Source organism: Mustela lutreola, chromosome 7 (genome assembly GCF_030435805.1).
Source record: "Mustela lutreola isolate mMusLut2 chromosome 7, mMusLut2.pri, whole genome shotgun sequence".
NCBI lineage: Eukaryota > Metazoa > Chordata > Mammalia > Carnivora > Mustelidae > Mustela > Mustela lutreola.
The window spans coordinates 125,592,337-125,609,557 of record NC_081296.1 but is presented as its reverse complement, the minus strand read 5'-3'; the positions used below and the strand labels follow the sequence as shown (position 1 = coordinate 125,609,557).

General features: G+C 47.0%; 1 protein-coding gene and 1 long non-coding RNA gene across 13 annotated transcripts in view; one reads left to right on the top strand and one right to left on the bottom strand.

The window, feature by feature from the left end:
- Positions 1–17,221, bottom strand: part of FOXN3 (forkhead box N3) — a 398,912-nt gene that overhangs the window by 67,047 nt on the left and 314,644 nt on the right. The gene's annotated exons all lie outside the window — the stretch shown is intronic.
- Positions 7,407–15,963, top strand: LOC131836780 (uncharacterized). The gene is made up of 3 exons (XR_009355769.1): positions 7,407–7,606; positions 15,219–15,318; positions 15,725–15,963. It is a non-coding gene; the product is annotated as an uncharacterized LOC131836780 (long non-coding RNA).

Below are 17,221 nucleotides of genomic sequence, written 5' to 3'. Positions count from 1 at the left end.
CGGCACAGGTCACGATCTCAGGGTCCTGGAATGGAGTCAAGCAGGGAGCCTGCTTCTCCCTCTGCCTGCTATTCCCCCTGCTTGAGCTCTCTCTTTATCTTGACAAGTAAATAAAATAAATGAAAACAACAAAAAAACCCCAAGAAGGATGCCAGTCAACAGGCTGCTACCCTCGGCACCCACCAATGAAGAGTTTTAAGTTGCTCTGGGGTCTGACTGCCTCCCATTGGTCCAAACCATGACTCTCTCTCTTTTTTTTTAACCTCAAAAATTAGAGCAATTACAGCCACAACAATGACATAAACGAATACGCTGTTTGCTGTAGATCATCTTCCACACAGCCTAGAATAAGCTCTTTTCTCTCACTTAATACTTCACCATTGGACTCCCTCCATGGTGCCTACTCCACCTATATAAAATAAGGCTGACGAATCTTTTCACACTCAGTTATGTTGTTTTTCTTCCTATGGATGTAATGTAACTAACTACTCAGTGAACCAATGAAATGTTCTTAAGATGTCAGACATGTAGTTTTTCAAAGGTGCCAGAGCCGTGATTCTTCTGAGCTTTCAGGAGGTGACTGGCAGACAAAGACCATGGTGATCCCGCTCCCCAGTGGGTCACGGCCTTATGTAATCGCCCCCAGCCCCCTTTCAGGGAAGATGGAATCTGTTACGTGCTTCTACAAACGTATGACAAAGGCAAGGAGTAGTCGCTCCTGGGGTTGTGTGTTTCCCCAGCATCTGAACGTACGAAACCTTTTATTAGTGCAGAAGCAATTACTCTTAATTTACATGAGAAAATATCTGAGCATTCAGAAAAAAATAACCTCTTTAGGCTTCCTGACACCTCAGGACACATCTTGCTAAGGGATGCACAAAATAAACAGAGGTGAGCACAGGTGCTCCTGCGGGTCAGAGCCCTGGAGGCTTGAGGCCCAGATGCAGGAGGGGCAGTGTGGAGGTCACGGGCAGGGGCTGGGTGGGACCGCTTTCGCCGCCTGGGGTGCCTGCTGCCTCGAAAAAGGCAAAACACTCTTTAGAGAGAGAGAGAGAGAGAGAGAGAGAGAGAGAACGAGAATGTGTAAAACTGTAAATTCTCCTAGGATCTTTTGCTGAGAAAACACAGGTATTCATGCCCATTTTTTGCTAAACGCAAAATGATGTCATGCGAACTTCCGACAAGTGGGAGATCCCTGTACCTTCATTCCATAAGACTGTCACAGTAGACCAAAACGAGGGGTTCTTGCTGGCCCTGAAGAAATCAACTCCCGTGTCTGAGGGGCCCCCATGGTTGGGACCACGGGAGTCTGCGGCTGCGAGTGGACCCCGTCTGAGGGATGGCGAGAGAACCCGAGCTCCAGAAAGAGCTGCCACCTGCCGACACCGCGCGCTACCTGGAGAGATCCTGGGCAGGGGACCTAGCTACGCTCTGCCCAGACTCCTGACCCAAGGTGACGGGGAGATACCAAGGCGAGCTGTTCTAAGTCACTTTTCATGGTAATTTGTTATGCAACAATGAACAAGGAGACAGGGAAGATGTCCTTTGAGGGACTGACAAGAAAGAAGGAAGCTCTAATTAGAAAAGCTCAGTAAGGCACATGTTTTGAATATAATTTCTGGGATTTGCCTAAACCCTTAAAACTCATCAATGAACCCTCAAGATGTTCTCGGATACCGCGTTATGAACCTTTCTTTTTGTCTACTCAGTAAAACTCACTGCAAAACTTGCTAATGCGTGGGAAACTCACAAGGTCACAGGACGTAAGCATCACTTGCCGGCCCGTTTCTGCAGTTTAAAATGTGACTCTAAATAATTGTTGCTTCATGCTTAACCTGTAAGATAGAGCCGTCGTTTTAATATCGTATCATCTTCAACTTGCTTAGAGACAGAAAGGCACAGCTTTGAAGAAAATGTGATTTCTTATTTTTTTAGGAGAAAGTCTTCAATCTGCCTCTTCTAGCTATCATAGGAACCAAAAAAGTAAGTAAAAATAAACAAGTCTCTCTCAATCTCTCTCTCTCTTTTTTTTTTAAAGGCACAGCTCATACGAGCCTGGAATTGTTTTAAGAGGACACTTTGGGAAGATAGGCTAGTTCATTTCCCCACACAAGAGAATTTATTCAGAACTAATACAATAACCCTGAAAGAAATTGACTTTCTAACCCAAACACCTTTTGGGGAGGTACACTAGAAAGGAAACCAAAGTGAAATTTTCAAAACTGGGACTGAAGTCCTGTTCTAGTACCTGCTAGCTGTGTGCCTGGGGAGAGGTTACTGTATTTCTCTGAGCCTGGGTTTTCTCAACCATAAAATGAGTTGTTTTGAGAACTGAAAAAACAGTCATGAAAGAACCTTGCTTAGTGTCAGGCTTTAATAAGCAACAAAAACACCCCCCACAGGCCTCATGAAGGGAATTGGTTCAACTGCCCCAAAGAAGGGCAGGGAGTCCTGGCCTGTGACAGGTTCATGAGGACAGTCACTCTCCTGCCCTCAGGTCTCTGGGAAAAGAGGTAAGCAGGGCTGTCCCAGCGACAAAAGCAGGTAAGGTGGAGCTTCCCCAGGGACAGGACTCATCTTCCGAAGCCTGAGCAAGCAAAGACAATGCAGACTTAGTCATGGACCTTGTCAGACAAAAGGAATAGGGAAGCCAACATAACCCCTAAGCCAACGCACAAAACCCCCTAGAGCACAAGAGTATCTGTTCTCTGTTGTGACTCCCAGTGCTGACCAGGCGGTTACAGTAGCTCGCCAGACAGAACATCCTTCTGTCCTGGTGGCTGGGGGATCACATCTGTGGCAGAAAAAAAGGACACCATGTCGGGACAGCATTGTTACAGAAGGAAGACGCGTTGGGGGAACAAAATGGGCAGGAACGACATGGAATGGAACCCTCAATAGTAGGAAATAAACTGCCTATGGGCTTGTGTTCTCCCTGGCTGATCCCCTGCTAGTCTTGGGACAGTGGGCCATGGGCAGGGCTGGTACGTCTCTGCGTGTGACGCGGAGGATGGACAGAGGCAGCAGGAATGACATCCAAAAAAGCAAACAGTGATGGCGGCACAGGCACCAGCCGAACAGAAGGGCATCCCGGGGAACCGGACATGCCCTACCGGTGTAGACAGGAGAAGAGGAGCTCAGGATGGCCCAGGCTGTTGGCTTTGTGGCCTGGAGTCTAACCAAAGCAGCTACTGGCTTCATCTGCCTCTGTAGCAAGAGCGTGTACAACAGCACTGAGCAGTAGCCTTTGGAAAAAGGGAAAGATACTCATGCCAGGAATTCACTAGCACCTGCCCAAGAAAAAAGGGTCAAGGAAATCAATGCTTTTCCAATATGGTGTCTCTGCTGTCCTAGGAAACCAAGGTTATCGCGTGGTTTGTGAATATGTCTGCGTACCCCTCCACCCTCCCCAGGAGACCAGGGACCTCCTCCTTCCAGGGATACTGCCCCCTGCATTCTAGACCCCAGGGAGCCAACATGATGCCAGGCACAGAGCACTGAGAGGACGTCTGCTGAATGGGAGATTCCCCTACTTCTTCCATGGTCTCACATCCGCCAACACCTTCCATGATGAAGGCCAGGCTGGCTGAGACTGAATTCAAGCTCTGGCATTACTAGCGGCGTGACCTTGGGCAAGTCAATAGACCTCTGAGTGGATCATTTATAATAGCACCTACCTTACTGGGTGTGTTTGGGACTACAGGTGAAGGCTCAAACTAAACTTGGCATACAGCAAGCACTCCATGAAGTGTTAGTCTCAAGTTCTTATTATTTTTAAGACCACTTTTTAAATTTTTTTTTAAGACCACTTTTTAATTTGTTAGTAGATATATTATTTCCCTCTGTCTCCCCTGCAAGGCTCCACATGGTAAAGGATTTGTATCTGTTTTTTTTATTGAGAAATCCCAAGCACCATAACCTGTTCTAGGCACATGGTTGACCCCCCCCAAAATATTTCTCTAAGGAACAGATGAACTTAAGTTCTTAGATCGCAGAGGCCATGCCTTTCCCTATGTTAAACTGTACACATATCCTGACAACATTCTGCCTGGTCTCAATGTAGAAGAAAGTTTTTTACTTTTTGTTGGAAATAATGGCTTCCATTTATAAAGTACTTTCACATCTATTTTCTCACTTGAGCATCCCAACAACCTTGTAATAAATCCACCCAGTGTCTACCAGAGTAGCACATACCCAGCAGCTCTGCAAAGTAACAGGACTTGAGGTCGATAATAATGATGGTGACGTCCCACACCATCTCACCTGTGCAAGGCCATTTATTACTTGATGAAGAGAAGCAGGCCTGCCTAATATTTTTGCATTGATTTACCTTGGGTGGTTATGCTGTTGCTGTTATTCTACTGGGAAAAAAAAAAGTTACTTGTTTCTTATTTTTGGTCTCCCAAATGACTGTTTTAAAATATTTTTTTTTAGGGGCGCCTGGGTGGCTCAGTGGTTGAGCCACTGCCTTCAGCTCGGGTCATGATCCCAGGGTCCTGGGATTGAGCCCTGCATTGGGCTCTCTGCTCAGCGGGGAGCCTGCTTCCCCCCCCCCCCCTGCCTGCCTCTCTGCCTACTTACGATCTCTGTCTGTCAAATAAATAAATAAAATCTTTAAAAATATATATATATATTTTTAATTTCCAGTGTAGAAAACTTGATTAAAAATTTTGATAAAAAACAAGAATATAAAGAAGAAAAATCAAAATTATCCACAAGTCCATCTGGTCCTGGTACTTGGCATTTTAGGAAGCACGGACAGCACAGTATTACTGTTTTGCAGAAATTAGTGTTAGTTAGCAGGATTTCTTGGGTGTACTGGCCACACTGAATTCTGGGAGTCAAGAGCAGCCCACAGTCCAGGAGTCTCTGGGGGGGCTCAGTCAGTTAAGCGTCTGCCTTTGGCTCAGGTCATGACCTCAGGGTCCCAGGATGGAGCCCTGCAGCAGGATCTGTGCTCGGCGGGGAGTCTGCTTCTCCTTCTCCAGCTGTGTGTGTGCCCAAACAAACAATCAAATAAAATCTTAAAAAAAAAAAAAAAAGGAGCATCCCAGGCCTGAGGAGAGGAGGGCACTGGTGGGGGCTAAGGAGCCAGGGGCTGCTGAGGGAGGGCAGTTGAGGATGAAGACGAGTGCATGTGGGTCCAGGTTCAAGTCGATCAGAAAGGGACAAAGCAGGGATCCCTCCATCCCTGAGGACTGACTAGCAGCTCTTCATAAGGTCCCAGCCACATGGCTGGGGACACCAGAGCCCCAGGATCCTCACATCCGGGGACAGAGGCAGTCCAGGAACAGAACAGCTGCCCCACGGGATATTACTTTTCCTGCTGGGTCACGGGGTGGACACGCTCCTGACGCAATCCTTCCAGGTCAGGCTGGAGGGCAGTTGGCGGGATGGCAGAAACCGAGTCTAGGTCTGCTCAGGTCGACTGGCTGGAGGGGCAGCCACGTACGGCTCCTGAGTTTACCTTCGAAAGAGCTGGGCTCGGGCCCAGACGGGATCAGGGCCTGCAGCTGCTCAAGGGTAAAGTGCGGACCCAACCCTCAAGAATCCTACCTGCCCTTAGCTGGTCCTGTTTCCTAACTGTACCTGCACCGGGTTGGGCATTAAGCCACGGGAGCCACCTCAGGGCAGCTCTGAGGGTCACGATGAGGTTGGACTTTTTCACACCGAGGCCTGTTGGAGGTTTCTGACCGGCTAGAGACCTGGGCCAAAACCAGAAGGTTCCCAGAAGCCGGAATCTAAAGGTCAGTTCTTTCAAAGGGCTTATCTGCAGGATGGCACAAGTGCCTAAAACCGTCTACTCTTCAAACTCAAACCGGTCACCTATGCACACCTCATCCCGCATACCGTGTTCCGGACAGCCAAGAGACCCCACATGCTTTCATCAAGAAAATGACTGCCTCGGCCATTCCAGGGGACTACGAACTGTTGCGATCTTCTAGCCTCGTTCCAATCGATATAAACCAGGACAAGAAAAAACATTATATAACCGGGAAGCATTATATAACAGAGGTCCTGATGCCACTTTAACCGTATCCATGCCAGCACCGACTGGAAGAGCACGTCCTTTCAGAAGTAATCCGAGCCGCCGAGAGTTGTGCAAACCGTTTTTCAATATTGGTTTAAACTAATCCCACCTACTCACCATTGACAAAAGTCTCTGCTCTTCTAACCTTGTTCTCCTACAGCCCTGCGTGAAGCAATCCCACTGCAGGACGATGGTTTGTTAAAGTGACAGCGCACTGGCTGCACAAGGGACAGGAGGAAAGAGACCAGTGTCAATGTCTCTGAGAAGCTGGTCTCCGACGCCTGGCACGACCACGGTCATTTCATAAGGGCTACAAATGCCACTTGTGCCATTTCAAAATGGCAGGACACCGATCACTCGTGACGGGATACATTTTGCACGGAGAGACTGCTGAAAGACCCACAGCATTGCTTTGTTGGAGGAAGCCAAGAAACAATAATAGTAACAGCAAAAAAAACACCACAAAGCCCTGCGCCCCCCATTCCTTTCATTGTGTGCTGCCAAGCAAAATGATCTCTCTTCTTGTCTCCTTTCTGTCTTACTGATAGAAATTACATTCCAGGGCACCCAACACAAAGGATGCTCGCGCAGCAATGTGCCTCGTGTATGACATTCCTCCGAACCTTCAGGAGAGAGACTGATTTAAAGCCACGAAGATGCCGGGTAGGCACTGCCTCGGCCGTAATGAATCTACCCGGCATTCCATGCTTGTGATTTAAAGCAACTCCAGAAAGCTGCAGTCTATGGAGACATTAGTGGCTCTACTTCCCCCTGCAGAAGGACAGGAAAGTCACAGCGAGGCTAAAAGTGCTATCTGGCAGTGTCTGAGGTCCTGTAATAGCTGCTGATTTAATAAATTCAATACTCTGCAACACCCGGGGTGTGTGTGTGGGGTCAACCAAAGAGGCTGGGAGCCAGACACAGTCCCCCATTCACCTGAGGGTGCGGAGTGGATTTCCCTTTCCATGATACACCATGAAACTAAATATCTGTGGGACTTTCTAAAAAGTCACATAAATTTATTCTTTCAAATCCCCTTCCTGAAGGTCAACACGTTCCCCTGTTTTTCTTTTTCTTCTTCTTCTTTTTTTTTTTCCTCTCTCTCAGTAAATACAGAATAGTCTGAAGACCGAAGTTAAAATTCTGTGCCCCAAAGAAAATTTTCCGAAGCCAGCACCACAGGCTGTAGAGTCCCTGTAAATCTTAAACAGGCTGTGAGGTTTAAGACGCAAACTCCAGTCCTGACTTGGCTTCTAGCAGAGTGACCTTGGATGGTTCACAGGATGCTTCTCAGGACAGCTCATCACCTGTCACGAGGAGCTGGAATAAATGAACCCTGAAGTCCCTTGTCTGTACAGCCTGTGATTCCAGGCCAGCTCCAGTTCTCTGGGAGGAGCCACATCACCGTCAGCCGGGCCTGGAGAGTCCGGGAGGAATGGAGTCAGAACTGCTTGCCCTCCTCCCCCAACAGATCCCAGAGACCTGAGACTACCAGCTGGACAACCAAGGTGCCCCTCTGATCACCAGATTCCCCCCGCAAAGACCACCTATTAGCCACCGATGTGACTTCAACAGGTACGACTGAACTTCCCCCGACACACCATGGTCACCTAGTAGAACCCCAGCCCAATTAGCGTGGTACAGGGCTCGAGTACAAACGGTTAGTTCCTGGAGCTGCCAGAACAAGGAAGCTCGAACCAGGGGGCAGCAGGGACTGCTATCTTAGGGTTCTGGAGGCTAGAGGTCTAAAAGCCAGGTGTGGCAGGAACATATTCTTCCCTCTGAAACCTATACTTGGGATCCTTCCTCACCTCCTCCGGTGGCAGTCATCAATCCCGGGCCACTCTCGGCTTGCAGCTGCTCTGCTCCCATCGTCCCATGGAGCTCTTCCCATGTGTGTCTGTGTCCCAATGTCCCACTCCTAATAAGGACACCAGTCCCACTGGATCAGGGCCCACGGATGGCCGCATCTTGGTTGTCAGATGCAAACTGATTATGACCGCAAAGACCCTATTTCTAAACGTAGGTCCCATTCCCCAGTACTAGGAGTGGGGAGGAGTAGGCTGGGAGAGGACTTCAGCATATCTTTTTTTCAGAGGGGGCACCATTCAACCCATAGTACCGGCTGATCACGATTGCAAATTAACCAAAGAGCACAAATGTGTAAGGGCATGTCCGAAGTCCACTTTAGGTACAGCGGAAGGAAAAATATAAGCAGACAGGCATTATAGTTCTAGTGGTCACACAGGGAAAAGATACCGCTTTTCAATGTCTGGACAGGGGAGAGCAGGTGAGGAAAGCAGCGTTCTCGGCCCAGTGGTGCCCTACACGCCACGCTCCCAGAACAGGCCCACGTTTCCCCTCTGGGCCCACAGAGCACCCCCTGCCAGCAGCGCCATGACTATCCTCACTGCTGAAATCCTCCAAACTATTTTTTTTTTTTTTAAGGTTTATTTATTTATTTGTCAGAGAGAGAGAGAGAGAGAGAGAGAACACAAAAGCAGGCAGAGGCAAAGAGGGAAGCAGGCTCCCCGCTGAGCAAGGAGCCCGATGCGGGACTCGATCCCAGGGGATCATGACCTGAGCCGAAGGCAGTGGCTTAACTGATAGAGCCACCCAGGCATCCAATCCTCTGAACTTTTTTTTTTTTTTTTAAAGGTTTTTTATTTATTTATTTGACAGACAGAGATCACAAGTAGAAAGAGAGGCAGGCAGAGAGAGGAAGGGAAGCAGGCTCCCCGCCGAGCAGAGTGTCCGATGTGGGGCTCGATCCCAGGACCCTGAGATCATGACCTGAGCCAAAAGCAGAGGCTCTAACCCACTGAGCCACCCAGGCGCCCCCAATCCTCTGAACTCTTAAAGCTCAAGCTCCAGTTTCACCAGGGAGAAGCCAAGTCATGTGCCTCCAGCCTGTAACGCTGTTTTGTCTGTTTCTTGGTGACACCTGGACTATGGTCCTTTCTATCCTCTCTGCCTACCACTCCTGGAGAGCAGGGGTTACTTCTTACTCAATCACTATACCCACAGCAGGTACTTGCAAATATTTGCTAAAGTAAACCAGCAAGAAGATAAGAGGAGACTGGAAATAACTATCTCCTGTTTTGAAAACTTCACCATGGAGAAGAGACCTTTGGAACCAAGGGGCTCTTAGAACCTGTGGCCTATTGATTCCCTCATTGAATTTCTGTAATCTCTACTCTTGGGCCCTATTTCTTGGAAATCATAAGAAAGGCCAAAAGATAGCTAATCACTCCAAGTAAAGAACAGGAGTACACCCGCGTGAGGGGCCTGGGCTGACACCACCGGCATCCGCCGCTCATGGGCCCCATCAGCCGCCATAACCTTGGCGCTTTCCATCAAGGGCTGACCCTCCCCAGCACTCGAGCGTCTGGAACTGCAGCATGTTCGGCTGGAAGGGGTCTTAGAGATCACGGAAGGCAGAAAAATACCTCCCTCCCCAAAGATGTTGACATCCCAGTCTCTAGAATGTGTGAAGATGTTAGGTTATAGGGCATGGGAGAACCCAGGTCCCAGATGGAGGTGGAGAACTTCTGGATTATCTGGGTGGGCCCAGTGTAGTCACAAAGGTCCTTATAAGTGAAAAGAGTGATTTCCGTGATCTATTCTTTTGCCTTTGAAGTCGGAAGAAAGGGCTCTGAACCAAGGCATGTGGGTGGCCTCTAGAAGCTGGAAAAGGTAAGGAAATGGATTCTCCCCGGAGCCTCCACAAGGCATACCCTAAAATCCCTTGATTTTAGCCCCATTAGGCCCATTTTGGACTTCTGACCCTCACAGCTACAAGGTAATAAATCTGCATTGTTTTAGGCCACTAAGTTTGCAAAACTTCATTGTACTAGCCATGGGAAACCCCTACAGGGATCAGCTACTCCTTCAGCTGGGGGGCAGCTAAAGCTGCCCCGGCCCCCCTACCTGAAGCTCCGGTGGGCCACGAAGTCATTTGTCTAAGGGTACACAGCTGAAGAGCAACAGAATTAACCCATGGCTGGGGACATGGCTGTGGGGTGAGCAGGCTTTGCCCTACAACACATCCCCTTCTTGGGTGTAGACACGAGGCCCCTGGCTCTCGGTGGAGGAGGAACACACATCCCCAGTGGCTCATCTGTGAACTGTCCTTACTTCAAGGCTGGCCCCAGTCACAGGCCGACTGGACTTGTGGGCTGGAAGGAGCCTTTGACAGTATAAGGGCTGACTCCTTTCCAAGTAAGGGTTCTGGTGCCTTGGAGAGGGGCAGCGTCTTTCCAAGGGGTCACATGAGGTAATAGAAAGCTTAAGAAGCAGTGGCTCCTTGGAATCTGCCCTCAATTTGCACGTGCTGGTTAGAAGCTGAGCCATCAGTGCCCCTACCCCCTAAGACTGGCCCTGCGGACACCTGCAGCCACCAGTCTTCTGGTCTGCTGGGCTTACCAGGCAGGCCTGAGTTCCAAGCCTTTGCAAAGTTCTGCTTTCTGAAGTTACACCTTTTGCCTGCCAGACACCGCGCCCTGGCTCCTGGAGCTGGCCTAGGGCTATTCTCGCCAGGGAGACCGCAGCATTCATCAGCTCTCTTGGTGCCGACAGAAATTCTCCCTGACACTGAGAACCTCTCTCTCTAGCAGTTATCATTATCTGTCTACAGCAGAAGACGGACTGCCCCTGGCCGAAGTTTCAGACCTCTTCTGACACAAAACCCCAAAAGGCACCAGAGAGCCCGCAGCCGTGCCCAGAGCACCTTTCTGTAAATACCCAGTTTTACCAAGAGCTTTCAGGTGACACAAGTGAAATTAATGCTGTCGCGCAGCAGGAGACAGAAGTTCCACCCAAAGGTCTGTGCAGGGTATGCTCATGGCTCCGATGTCTATAGGTCCCTAAGGCTCTGATGACCTTTGCAGAGTCTCTCCTCTGCTGGGAAGTTCAGGAAGTGACGGCGAGGAGGTGATGTGGTTGTGCCTTTCTGCGCAGCCCAAATCTCTTTACTCAGCTTCTTTTAGAGTCTGGCAAGTCAAACCATGGTCGCTTGGTAGCATTTTTTTTTTCAGTTCATCAGGATCTGATCTCAGGATTTTCTATTTCGCTGGGAGCAAATTATGCATCTGCTTAAGCAGTATACCTAAAACCCACCCACCTGAAGGGAGTTCTACTTCTGGGAAAATGGTTACATGTACTTTTTTAAAAAAAGATTTATTTATTTATTTATTTGAGAGAGAGACACAGTGAGAGAGAGCATGAACAAGGAGAAGGTCAGAGAGAGAAGCAGACTCCCCATGGAGCTGGGAGTCCGATGCGGGACTCGATCCCGGGACTCCAGGATCATGACCTGAGCCGAAGGCAGTCGTCCAACCAACTGAGCCACCCAGGCGTCCCGGTTATATGTACTTTTGCCTATTCTTCCTGCCGATGCGAGGAAAAACACTTAACATTAAATACAGGGCAAACACAAGAGGATTTTGAAAGGTGGAGAGAAGAAAACTGACTCACTAAGCGCAGTACAGAAAAGGCAAACTATAGACCAATATCCCTTTATGAATACAGGCATAAAAATCCTTAATAAAATATTAGCAAATATAATTCAGGAATATATAAATGGAATTATATACCATGAGTAACTGTGGTTTATTTCAGGGATGCAAGGCTGGTTCAATATTTGAAAATCAGCGTAATCCACCATTATCAACAGGCTACGGAAGATCGTATCAACTGATGCAGAAAAAGCATACGAAAAAGCCAACATCTAATCTTAATGATTAAAAATGCTCCCCGAACTAGGAAAAGAATTACTTAACTTATCAAAGAGCATCAACAAAAAACCCTACAGCGAACATTATGCTTAATGGAGAAAAGACTGAATGCTTTCTCCCTAGGACTGGGAACAATTAAGGATGTCTCCTCTCAACACTATTTAACAGTGCTGGAAATCCTAGCTGGTGCGATAAGGCAAGAAAATGAAATTAAAGACAAACAGATCAAAGGGAAGAACTAAAGCTCGCTCTATTTGCAGACTGTCTACATAGAAACCCCCAAGAAAACTACCCAAAAAACTCCAAACCCTCCTAGAATTAATAAGTGCATTCAGCAAGGGCTCAGGGTACAAGGTAATACAAAATCTACTTTATTATTATATGCTAACAATGAACGAGTAAATAAAAAAATTTTTTAAATGCCATTTACAATTGCTCAAGAAAAATGCATACACATATAGGACTTGTAAGCGGAAAACAACACCATTCCAAAGAAAGAAATCAAAGGAGATCTAAGTAATAAATGGAGAGGCTTATCATATTCACAGATTAGAAGACTAAAAAAAGATATCATCATTTGTCCCCAGATTAATGCACAAGTTAAATGCAATTTCTATTAAAATCCCAGCAAGACTTTTTAGTGGCTACAAATGAGAGTATACATATGCAGCACTACAGTTTTGCAAGATGTTACCACTGGGAGAAACTGAGTAAAGGTACAACAGGATCCCTGTATTATTTCTTACAGCTGCATGTTAATCTACAATTATCTCGAAAGGTTAATTAAAAAACAAAAAGTGCTCTTTGTGGCATCATTCTCAGCAATCAGACTGTTGACATTCCAGAAAATGTTGACATCACTCCAAGCGACACACGATTATTTTGAAGGCCCCCAGAGGAACCCTGCTGAGAAGTCATACCAGTATAGAACTCAGTCTCCTTGCAAAGAAAAAGAAGAGGCTCCCATTGACAAGTGGGGAAATGGAAAGAAATGGCTACCGTGTGTATTATCTGTGTTGTGTACAGACCACGATCAAGAGCGTTACACTGTGCCTCTGTTACAAGATGACGTCTCAATATGCTCCCTTCCCCAGCAAAGTCATTACTCAGGAGAATGGGTCTCTTGTTGAAATCCAAAATTGCTTGGGCGAAAAATACATGCCTAGGGTTTGGATGAGGCCAGGTGCTGCTTGTTCAATATCTCAAGCCTGGAAAGAGGAGTCAATTCTTGAAGGAAATGACACTGAACTTGCATGAAATTTGCCTGCTTGGATTCAGCAAGCCATACCAGTTAAAACAGGGTTTTCAGAAAATTTGGGAATGGTATCTAAGTCTCAGAAAGATGAACAGTTTAGCCGGCTAATGAGTAAGACCCCAGTTGTACCGCCGAAGAGTAAGATGCCAGAGGATTCTTCAGGCCTCTTTGTGATATTTTAAAGATGTGATAAGGAGCACCTGGGTGGCCCAGTCAGTTAAGCATCCGATTCTTGATTTCAGCTCAGGTTGTGATCTCAGGGTCCTGAGATGGAGGTCCACGCCGGACTCTGCACTGAGCATGGAGCCTGCTTAAGGTTCTTTTTCTCCTCCCTCTGTCTCTTCCCACCCCTCACCCTTTAAAAAAAAAGAAAAGAAGAAAAGAAAAAAGAACAAAAAACAGTAAAAGCCCTGTATTGATTCGGGAATACTCCCCCCCAAAACAAATAAAACCCCAATCCTGACCCCTCCCTCCAAGCAGTATTTTCTTCTCCTATTGGGTAGAACTGCCAAAGCACTAGAAAGGGTTAGTAAAGCAAGATCTTGATGACTCGATTCCTTTACCCTGCTTTGTAACTCTTTTTGTAGCACTTGTAACTGTCTGACATTACTTTACATCACATCCCATCCTGCTGTCTATTTGTCTGTCCTGTCAGTCCGCCTTGCTTCTTCCACCGAAATGGAAGTTCCACACAAGCAGGGCTTCCATCTTGGTCTCACCCTAACACATTAGAAGCTCTAGAAAGAAATGCCGAATTAATATGGGGGAACTCAATCATGTGCCTTCCCCCAAATCCTTTCCCCTCTAAGGAGGTGCCCTTCAGCAGTATCCAACAGTAGGGATTCTGACTCCAGTGTTGATGAACCTCTAGTCTTCAACTCTGTTCTACAGACCCTTTACAACCAAGCCCCATCCTTCCACCTTCCTAGCACCAGAGAACTCAACCTTGGCAATCATTCCCAGGGGTCACTTTCAAGGTAGGGGGCCGGAACCTCCCTTTGAGGAATGTGGCTTCAGGCAGTATCAACAGTCACTCTGTTTACCTGGTCCTTACAGCGAGACCATGTCCCTTAATCCCAGCCCTGTTTCTTGATTGGATCAATTTGATATATCTCTAATTTAATTTGCACGCAGACCCTGGGGATGTCTGGAACTAATCTGATAATCTTTAAATTATTATGTTTTCCAAGTCTGTCTCAGCTGCCAATATCATATAGAGGGGACTTTAATGTGAAATAATAACTTTGATTGCCAGTGGCTTCTAACTTCTTACCATAGTCCTCATTATTACAGTGCTGGGAAAGGTCAAGTGTTCAGCAGCCTGCGGGACACACACTCATCATCACCAGCCCTACAGTGGCTTTAGTGGTCAGCTGGGCAGCTCCCTCAGTTACACGAAGAACCGCAGCCCATTTTATTTTTGTTTGTTTAATTCAGAGATACAGCCCCATGACCTCACGCACAGTGGATGTTCCAGTAAGTGGCTGTGGAGTGAGTGAATAAACCAAAATTTTGGGTCTTTTAGGTTAGATTACAGAGGGATGTCTGAGCTTAAAATCTGATAATGGAGATCAGGACCACAGCATTCACTCAACTGTCTTCAGAGTGTGCAAGAAATATATCAATTTCTTAAATGGTTTGGAGGGGCAGTTATAAATTAAAACTCTTGCTATTGGAAGAATTCTAGCTTATTACCCTTGCTGCCACGGGAATGGCAAAAAGACAACATAATTATAGACTGTCCGTAATTAATATACACTCAGCTATAGCAAACACGAAAATTTAAAATGAACAATTATATACTAAAAAAGAGACTATGAGTGATCAGCTGGGGGAAGAGGCAGAAATCTATGAATGAGATGGTGTTAAACCATCAGACGTAACTCCCAGCCGGTTTCCCCCTCCCCGAGAGTGTTTCCAGCCAGGCCCTGTGAATGTTTCCTGTCAAGCCAGCGGAACCAGAAAGTTCAATTGGTATCTCCAAGCAGGCAAGCTTCCTTAGTTATAAATAACCAGCAGCTTTGTGGGAATCACTCAGGAGGCTCCCATCTCTTCTCTGGGATTATTTCAGTCCATCCATCTTCCTTTGTCCCTCAGACTTCTTGGGGGTAGAGGAAGGATGGGGAGGAGAGTTTTTTACATCTTTCTCACGTAGAATTCAAGAAGAATACTTTCAAGTCACACTCCTCTTTTCCAGGCCAGAAAACCGGGCGGCCATTTTGTACCATGCCTACAACACAGGCATGAGACCCGAGGGGACAATGCTGGAGTCATATGTGAAATGGACACAGGTACAAGTAAGTGCTTACTGCAAAGATGTGGATGGTTTGCAGATCACACTGCGTCCTGGTTCATGAAGTCCAAGTCCAATGGCAACATGGCCGCCTCGTGCCCCCCGTTGTCATTCATTTGATTTATGGTCACGGCAACAGTGATGATTATGACAATGATATAACTAGAAACTGTCAATTACTGAAAACCCATCATGTCCTAAGCACTTTATGTATGTTATTTCTGTTGCTCGATAGCCTTCAACATTGGTATTATTATTCCCATTTTACAGAGGAGGAAACTGAGGTCCAGAGAGGTTCACGTGGCTCATAAATTCTGGAGACAAGACAATCTGAACCCATGTCTAGAGGACCAGCTGACCTCCAAAATAATCCTGTCCATGAAACTATGTTCTCTCTTCTGTTCATCTAGGAACATCTGGTCAAGCCGGATTCTGCGTGGTGCAGACATGATGCTTTCCTAAGTCAAGGCCAAGTCTGAGGCTTCCTATGGAACTGGGTGTGAGCCCACCTCAGCAACACTGGGGAGGAAAGAGGGACCAGGGAAACCATGCTGGCCCCCAGAGTGGGTGCCAAGCCTTTTCCTGGGTACCCTGGATTCTTGACAAACATCCATCTCTCTCCAAACTAAACTAGTCCTATTCACAGAACTGACTGGCTGGCCCCTGGATCATTATCTGTTTGGAAAAATGGGGTGAAATAAGAAAAAAACCCAACAGGAAAACAAATGAGCTGAGGGCACAAGCAGGAGATATACACAAAAAGAAATGCAAGTGGCTTTCGACCTCACCCAATAGAGGAAATGAGTAACAACAAAAAAGTCACTCTGCAACACTGTAGAATGTATACTTCCAAGGGTGCATCCAGACAGTAAAATACTCTGGAGCCCATAAAAAGGACAGCTTGTCCTTTTTACAGAATAACAGTGATGGCACACCCCCATCTATAGAGGTGTGCGCACACACGCAGGTGTGTAAAGGCACCGGTCATCAAACGCTTAAGACCCCACTCCTGTTGGGTACCTTTGAGGTCGGGGTGCTGGGGAGCTGTATTTCTTCAACAGGAGAATTATTTACTTACTTTTCATTATATAGTAGTCCCTCCCTCTGATTTATCTATGGTTTCAGTTCCTCATGAGTCAGCTGTGGTCCCAGAGCAGGTGATCTCTCTGACATTCAACCCGGAGGTCAAGAGAAGCCTAATGCTGCGTGAGTTCCTCTCATCACATAAGCATTTTACCCTCACACCTCACTTTCACAAGGATGAGCGCAGTAAGATATTTCAAGAAAGGGAGACCACAGTCACGTAACTTTTGTGACAGCATAGTGTTATAATTGTCCCACTTTATTATTGTTGTGGTTAATCTTACTGTGCCTAATCTGTAAATTAGGCTTTATCATGGGGATGTATGCAGAAGAAAAAACAGTGTCTACAGGGTGTAGCATTATCTGTAGTTTCAGGCATCTTAGAACAGACCCTAAACAGATAAGAGGGGACTACTGTAGATTTTTATATACTTGATGATTTTTTTTAAAAAAACAACATACTGAAAAGAAAAGGAAAAAGGAGCCTGAGTGGTGTCGTGGGCAGGCCCTTGCTTGGGCCCCTGCAGGTGGTCGGAGGTAGAGCTGGGCCTGGCTCCCCGGATCCTGACTCTCAGCCCTGACCTCTTTCCGCTGAGCAGCGTCTTACGGACCACAGACCGTTGGACTTTCTGCGCCTCACTCAGGATTTGCCACCAATGATCACTCTCAGAGGAACTGCACCCATCTCCCTGGCTCCGTGATTTTGTTACTTAGCACTACCTCGGACGGAACCCCAGTGTTCCGATTAGCGTCATCCCCCTATCCTGGACACTGTCATCTTTGGAGTGACAAGGAGGGGAAGACATGTGGTTAGGCCACACAGA